Source organism: Gavialis gangeticus, unplaced genomic scaffold (genome assembly GCF_001723915.1).
Source record: "Gavialis gangeticus isolate Ggan-Ray unplaced genomic scaffold, GavGan_comp1, whole genome shotgun sequence".
NCBI lineage: Eukaryota > Metazoa > Chordata > Crocodylia > Gavialidae > Gavialis > Gavialis gangeticus.
Window position 1 is genome coordinate 37881963 of NW_017728996.1, and position 8342 is coordinate 37890304.

Here is an 8342-nt window from a genome sequence, read left to right on the forward strand (position 1 = left end):
CTATATACCAAAAAAAAAAAAAAAAAAAGTGACCTGGAAAAGCGTTTTTAAATAGAATAAAGTGGTAGGTGCTCTTCCATTCCGACTCTTTCAACTGAAATTCGATTCCTGGAAAATGGCTAGTTGTATGAAAGCTGAGCCAACTGCAAGGGGAAAAGAGATGTGGATTTGTTAATTTCTATTTAAATTTCTCTAATATTTGAAAAGGGATATCAGTATATAGTTGGTACATGCTCTCCTTTAAAATCTAGATTTCACAAGCCATCCTCAAAGACCATCTATAGCCTTCAGTTAAAACTAGACACCGAAGATAACATTTCTGCTGTTTAAAATAATGTTATCCTTTCCTTTTGTACTATCGGGTGCTGGTTGACTTCATGCACACAGTAAGGTCCTGAGTGTACACTTTTGGAAGTTCTAAGTGTATGTATACGTGGTCCTTGGATTTTTTTTTAATAACCAGATTCTACAGAAGATTAAAGTGGCAAGGACATTCCAGTCTCTTATCCCTGGAGCACCAGTTACAATATTAAGAGAAGCAAGATTTATTAGGTGAGTTAATATCTCCTTTGGACCAACTAGCATAGTTGGGAGATTGATCAGGTAATTTTGCACATTAAGTGCCCTTCATCAGGCCTTGAAAAGGAGGAGTTATGGTCTAAACCAAAGCTGTCTGATCTCCGTTCCTTGTCTGGGTGTTGCTCCCCACATTGTGCTGTTGCTGGGGTCTCCTGGCTCCTCCCTCATGCGGCTCCTCCCTCATGCAGCTCCTACTTCTTGCCCCAGTTGCCCAGAATTTGCACAGATCTGGTCAAAATAATAAGTACCCATTAGAATAAAAGCTTTAGTTTAAAAGATGTGTTAATAAATCTGACTAGTTGAAAGGGAAGTGGGAAGTAATCCCCTACAGATGAAAGGTAACTTGTAATGAGCAGGTGTCTCCCAATGAGCAATTTCCAGCATTCAGTAGTCTGAATTTCTCTGCCCAGGTTCATATTCTCTAAGTATTGTGCAGTTTTCTTTGAGGACAAGAACTTTGAACTGTGAGGTCTAGGATCCAGGGATTCTGGTGATCTTTATTGCTGTCAATCGTGGTGGCAGTGGAGATGTGTTGGCACACTTTGCCTTTGTCTAAGCAAGTCGCGATTCCCTTTGGTGTTGAGTTAGTGGAGAGTTTGCTTCTGAAGAAGTGTTTGAGTTGTAGAGTTGTTTTTAAATCCAGGAGGTCCCCTGCGGACATTTTACTAGGTATGAATGTAAGTTGTCACTAAAGATCTTTCTTTACACTGTTCCAGGAGGGGATAGCATATGAAAATCAAGGCTATGCAGTCAGTGGGGGATTTCTTGTTAGTATTGTAGGTCCACACAGAGTGGACATGGTCTCTTTTCCCAGTGGTATGTCTTTAGATAAAGACAATGTAAGCAAAATACTTACCACATCAGTGAGCCAGTATATGGCAGAGGGGAAGGGAAGGTGTGCTTGGCTATAGATTGCTACCTTCATGATGAGTCTGGGGTGGTTACTGGTTTTGTGAAAAAAGTGTAACGGCCCATCATTGTTTATGTCTATAATTGGCTGTATGGTGCCATTTTTTGCTAAATATAATATCTAGAAAGTTGATACTGATATAAGTATTTCATAGAGAAATTGTTGGAAGGATGGTACTTATTCAAATAATGGTGGAAGCCCATAAGAGAGGCTAGGTGCTCAGTCCAGGTAAAGATGTCATTTTTGTATCAAAGTTCTTCAACTTAGTTCACTGAAGAGTGAATGTATTGGAGGATTATTTTTGTCCACTTAGCTGCCTTCATAGTCTGGAGGAAATGTCAGTTGTTGAAAATAATTGTTGTGGGGGAGTTTAGCCATGTGGTTGGATGCAATATCCAAGTTATGTTTTGTAGGTGTTTTAAAGCAGGTTATTGCCTTTATGGCAGGGAACGTTAGGAATGTCTGCAGTGGCAGAGAAAATAGTACAGAAAATGATAAAGCCTAAACAACCTATCACCGGTAGGTTTATACCACTCCATCTGTCCATGGATATCTCTGTGTCTAGTTGGTTGTGCTCCATTTCTGACTTTATAATGCTTGTCCTCAAAAAAAGAAGACTACACATGAATGACAGCCAGCATGGCTTCATTGCAGGCAGGTCTTGCCTTAACAACTTCATCTCCTCCTGTGACCAGGTAACTTGCCACCTGGACATGAGAGCACAAGTTGACATTGTATGCCTTGACTTCCAAAAGGCCTTCGATCTAGTATCCCACAATGTCCTCATGAGAAAATTGGAGGATTGTAGGCTTAACTCCGAGACAGTCAGGTGGGTGAGAAACTTTAGTACAAAAATTGGATAAAAGCCACAGAGTCGTAGCAAACAGACCTGTGTCATTCTGGCGAGAAGTGGACAGTGGTGTCCCACAGGGGTTGGTGCTCGGTCCAGTACTTTTCAACATTTTTATTAATGATTTGGATGTGGGGGTGAAGAGCTCACTGGCCAAGTTTGCGGGTGATACCAAGTTATGGGGGAGTGTGGTCATGCTTGAAGATGGGTTACAGATGCAGGCGGACCTAGAAAGGCTGGCAAGTTGGGCACATCGGAACCTGATGAAGTTCAACGTCAAGAAATGTAAAGTGCTCTACCTCGGGACGAGCAACCCCCAATACACCTACAGACTTGGTGGCACCAAACTGACTAGCATCATGAATGAAAGGGACCTGGGAGTAATAATAGACCGCAGTCTGAATATGAGCCGGCAGTGTGATGCTGTAGCCAGCAGGGTAAATAATACTCTGGCATGCATCAATCGATGAATGTCCAGCAAAACCAAGGAGGTGATTCTTCCACTCAGATCAGCACTGGTGAGACCACAGCTGGAGTACTGCATCCAGTTCGGGCACTACACTTTAACAAGGATGTGAACAAGCTTGAGAGAGTCTAAAGAAGAGCCACCCATACAGTCAGAGTCTTTAAAAGGCAGGCCATCCAAGGAAAGGCTGAGACTCTTCAGCCTGAGGAAAAGAAGGCTGAGAGGGGACCTGGTAGCAGCTTACCACTACACTAGTGAAGTACATCAAGGGCTCGGTGAGCAACTGTTCACCATGGCACCCAAGGGGAAAACCAAGAGTAATGGCCGCAGACTCCTGGAAGATTGATTCAGGCTTGATATTAGGAAAAACTTCTTCACAGTCAGGGTGTCCAGACTGTGGAATAAGCTCCCTCCAGAGGTGGTGCAATCACCTACCCTGGAAATCTTCAAGAGAAGACTCGACAGTCACCTTGCTGGGGTCACCTGACCCCAGTTAACTTTCCAGTGATCTTCCAAGGTTCATTCCGGCCTTACAATTTATGGATCTACACAGTATCTTCAGCAGATGACCCTGGGATCAGGAATTCAAACTTCACTAAATACCAAAGCAAGCATGTAGAGGCTATGGTTCTATAGCTCAACTTGCTTTTCACTGCTTTCTCTTTTAACTTCTCTTTGCTCCAGAGGTCAAATGCATTAACAACCTTAGGTTAAATTAAAGCTTTGTTCTAACATAAACTTAGCTTAGATGAGCTGTTGCTTTCCCTTCTCTGACGAAGAGGACTTGATGCCTAAAATCTTGTCTGACACATCTCCCCACTCTACAATTTGGTCCAATAAAAATTAGTAATATTTAATAAACTAGGTAATCATGCTTGGTAAGCCTCTAGGCACGAGGTAAGAATAACACCCTCTTGTGCTTGGCCTTGTAGAAACAGACATTTTACAAGGTGGTATTCAAACTTTTAAAGTGGTGGGCCGGGTGCTTGTGACCTGGCTGCACTTTGGGCCACAACTCCTTCCTCTTCGGTAGGACTAGGGAGGGAAAGAAGCAAGAGGAAGGTAGCTGCCGATCTTGGGAGGGGAGAAGCGAGAGAGGGAAAGAGCTTACCACAGGAAAGAAGCACCTACTGTGTATGGGAGGAGAGACAGAAGGCAGAGGAAGGGATCAGTGGCACAGGACACAGCAGAGGATTCAGTGAGCTAAGCTTCTTATGAGTACTAACTGATCCAATAACTTCAGGGGTAGGATCTCTTCCATAGGCCCTAGATCAGGGGCGGGCAATTATTTCAGGTGGAGGGCTGCTTACTGAGTTTTGGCAAGCCATCAAGTGCTGCATTACAGGCAGCCAGGGGCAGGCGACTATAAATTTTTTAAATTTTTTAGGGGCCCCGTGGGCTGGATGGAATGGCCTGGCATGCCGCATCTGGCCCTCAGGCGGCATTTTGCCCATCCCTGCCTTAGATAGAGCACCACTGGACTGGATGAGTAAGCTGAGGTGGTGGGGGGAAGAGGATGAGGAGGAATGCTGTAAAGCCCTGCAAGATGTGTCTACCTGGAGGAGGAGCTCTGAGACGAAGCCAGTAAGCTGGAATTGGGAGGGGGTGACTCAAAAGACTCAAAATCTGTATTTAAGATGAACTGATAAGGAACTGAGTAGTTCTCCTTTCTAAGCCTAAAGTAAATTCTTCTGTGTGACGTCATTAGAAGACTAAAGGAATAATTCATTTATGGAATGGTGTGACTTTTTATCCTGATTTCCTACTTAAAAAGAAGTAGGACAAGAGGAGGATTGTGGGGAAAGGAGAGAGAATGTTGCAGGTGTAAAAGGTGGGGTGGGAGACCCCCACCCTTGTACTGTTAAAGTAGGTCTGTAAATTACCAGGGGGACAAGTTTGGGATCAGATTCCTGATCTGCAGAGATCTTGGTTTTCTCTGATTAAAAAAAAAAAAGAATCCCCAATTTTCAGATTAAAAAAGGTACCCTGAAATCCATATTTTCCCATAATTAAAATATAACACCACTACCATAATTTACTGATATAATATTAGTGGCATTTCGTTTTAATCATGGAAAAATGTGGATCTTGGATTTTTTTTAATCCAAAAATTGGGGATTTTTTTTATCAGAGAAAACCAGGATCCCTGCTGATCTGTGTCAAAGCAGTCAAACAACAAGAAAACACCGGAACTTATTATAACCCTCCAGCAGTCTGTGATTCTTCCTTTTACCCATTTCATTTAATGTGAGGCCTCCCTAAGCAGTTTTTGCTTGTCTGAGGCTAGCTGAAACAGTGCCAGGCTGTCTCACTGTTGTAGAAGTGCAGTCTGGAACAGGTATGATTCAGCTTGCAAATGAGGAAGTCCTAGTTCAGGGGTGACAGATACAGCCTTATCATCTGGGTCTCAAGCTGACCCACACACAGTGCTCACTGGACCCAGCCCCATGCACAGGGCTTGGAAGAAGTGTTGCATACTGTACCTGCACCAAGACATTTCAGGACCTACTCCCCTGCATGCTAGATCTGGTGCCTGCTGCTAATGGTCCAGGGTGGGCAACATGTGCAGTGTGGTTCCTGGAGTGGGCACGGAGTGCAGCACAGGGCCCGGAGTGGCCAGAATGGACACCGCATCCAGTATGCAGGACAAGAGTGGGGGGGCTGGTGTCCATGGGTTCCCTGCATGCTGGATCCAGTGCCCACTCCAACCAGCCTGGAATGCGTGCTGCACACTACGTCTTCCCCAGACTGGCTGAAGTGGGTGTCGCGTTCCACTTGCATCCCAGACTGGCCAAAGCAGATACCTTGGGCACTAAATCCAGCGTGCTGGGGGAGGGCGAGGGGCAGGCAGGTAGTCCATAAACCTAGTATACAGCTTGCAGGCCTGGCTCCATGCTATTGATTTGCCCTATGGACATCTCGTGGGGCCAAATGAGTGATAGCCCTGTCCTAGTGTATTCTCAGCTGTTGCTGGCTACCTTGATTTTTGATGTTCAGGAGACAGTTATTTTCCCAGTTTGGTGGATGAGTTTTCTTAAAGCATACACTTGGGCTTGAACTTCTCAGTACAGATGGCAAGAGAACAGGTGTTTGAAATTGGGGATAAAGCGCAGAACAACTCCACAGATGTGGGGACAGCTTTAATCCAAAAGCTCTTCCCTTGTGTAAGACGTGCTTAGATAATGCTGAAAGAAATTAAAGCCGTCAAGTTCCCATATGTTAAACATAACCATGGGGAATTAATACCACTCATTTGTACATACATATCTCAAGTACCGTATTGAATCTAAGATGAGGTTCCCCCCCCCCCCATTCAACCTTGGGGGGAAGCCCCCCAACTTTGGATTCAAATTCAAGGCAGGGGAGGGGGGCAGGCGACTGCTGCAGCTCTGACTCCAGCCCCAACCTGGGGTTTGGGTCAGTGTCGAAGCTGCAGCAGCCCCTTGCACTCCTGCAGCTTCTGCCCCATGTTGCCTCTTTCCACTCCTTCTCCCACTACTTGCCACCCTTTGTGAGAGGGCAGAGGCTGCAGAGTACAAATGGCAGATGGCAGGGGGCACAATTTAGGGGGCAGTGAGTAAGGGATAGGCTATCTGCCCCTCTGCTGCTTTCTGTGTCACAGCAATTGGGGGGGAGAACATGATGACCTTCCAACAATTAGATTCTATACATGGAAAAAGATAACACATTTATAAATTTCCATGCATCAAATCTAATTATTGGGGGGGGGGGCGTTGTCTTAAATTCAGTCATCTTGAATTTGGGTAAATATGGTAACAATGGTGTAATTGTGGAGTACAAAAGGATTCATCAGCATATTTTAGCAGGCAATTCTATACCACGTGGTGCATACTAGGATTCAAGCAGGGATGAAATATGTTGTGAAAGTGAAATATGATGAAAGTGAATGCAAGTCTTACAGCAATCACAACCTTTCAGTATGTTTGTTTGTGGAAAAAGAAAAGAAAAGCTGTTCTATTCTGAAGGCAAACTTCATTGTTAATCTTCTCTTTCATTTTGCTCAAGAGCAAAAAGCAATGGGAATAACTTTTGGAAGATGCTAAAAATCCTTTAAAAAGGCCAAAATATGGCCTATTTCACCTAGTGAGTACACTGGCCACTTGGTTCAGTATTCTCTTATCCTTTAGTATAATAGAATAAGTAGGAAATACATAATGTGATAAATAATAGGGCTATGCAAAATGTTGCCAGCTGTTTTGTTTCAATGCTGTTTCAACTCATTTCAAGCTCGAAACAGCGAAATAGAAATGAAACAAAGGGCTTCAAAACAGTCTTGAAACAAAATAAGGGCACTTGAAATGTTTCAAAAGTTCTGAAACATTTTGTGCTTCAAAGTTGGGCTTGCCTGAAGGGAAATGGGAAGTAAGGAGAAGGAGGGGGAAAAGGGGGGAAGGACTGCTCACATATTGACTGTGATCCTTCCCTGAGGTCCCTTCCAATCCCAGTGCTCTGGGGGAGAGATGGAAAACGCACAGTCACACGTCACGAGTTTTACTTGTCAGCAGCCTAAGGTGCAGGTTCCCAGAAACCCCTGCACCTAGATTCATAGATGTTAGGGTTGGAAGGGACCTCAACAGATCATCGAGTCCGACCCCCTGCATAGACAGGAAAGAGTGCTGGGTTCAGATGACCCCAGCCAGATGCCCATCCAACCTCCCCTTGAAGACCCCCAGGGTAGGGGAGAGCACCACCTCCCTTGGGAGCCCATTCCAGGTTTTGGCCACTCTGGGAAGAAGTTCCTCCTAATGTCCAGTCTAAATCTCTCTGCTAGCTTATGGCCATTATTTCTTGTGACCCCCAGGGGCACCTTGGTGAGCAGAGCCTCACCAATTCCCTTCTGCACCCCCATGATGAATTCATAAGCAGCCACAAGGTCACCTCTCAACCTTCTCTTGCAGAGGCTGAAGAGGTCTAGGTGCCCTAGTCTGTCCTCATAGGGCTTAGCCTGCAAGCCCTTAACCATATGAATGGCCCTTTTCTGGACCCTCTCCAGGTTATCCACATCCCTCTTGAAGTGTGGCACACAAAACTGCATGCAGTACTCCAACTGTGGTCTGACCAGCTCCCGATAGAGGAGAAGTATCACCTCCCTTGGTTCTGTTTTTCATGCATCTGCTGAAGCATGATAAAGTGCTGCTAGCTTTGCTGATGACTTCGTCATGCTGACAACTCATGTTCATCTTGGAGTCCACTAGGACTCCGAGATCCCTTTCCACTTCTGTGCTACCGAGCAGGTCATTTCCTAGGCAGTAGGTGTGCTGGACATTTTTCCTCCCTAGGTGCAGCACTTTGCATTTCTCCTTGTTAAATTGCATTCTATTGTTTTCTGCCCATTTGTCCAACGTGTCCAGGTCTGCCTGTAGTTGTTCCCTGCCCTCCAGTGTGTCCACTTCTCCCCACAGTTTTGTATCATCTGCAGACTTGGACAGAGGACACGTCCCTCCCACGTCCAAGTCACTGATGAAGACATTGAAGAGTATTGATCCAAGGACCAAGCTCTGCGGGTCCCCACTACC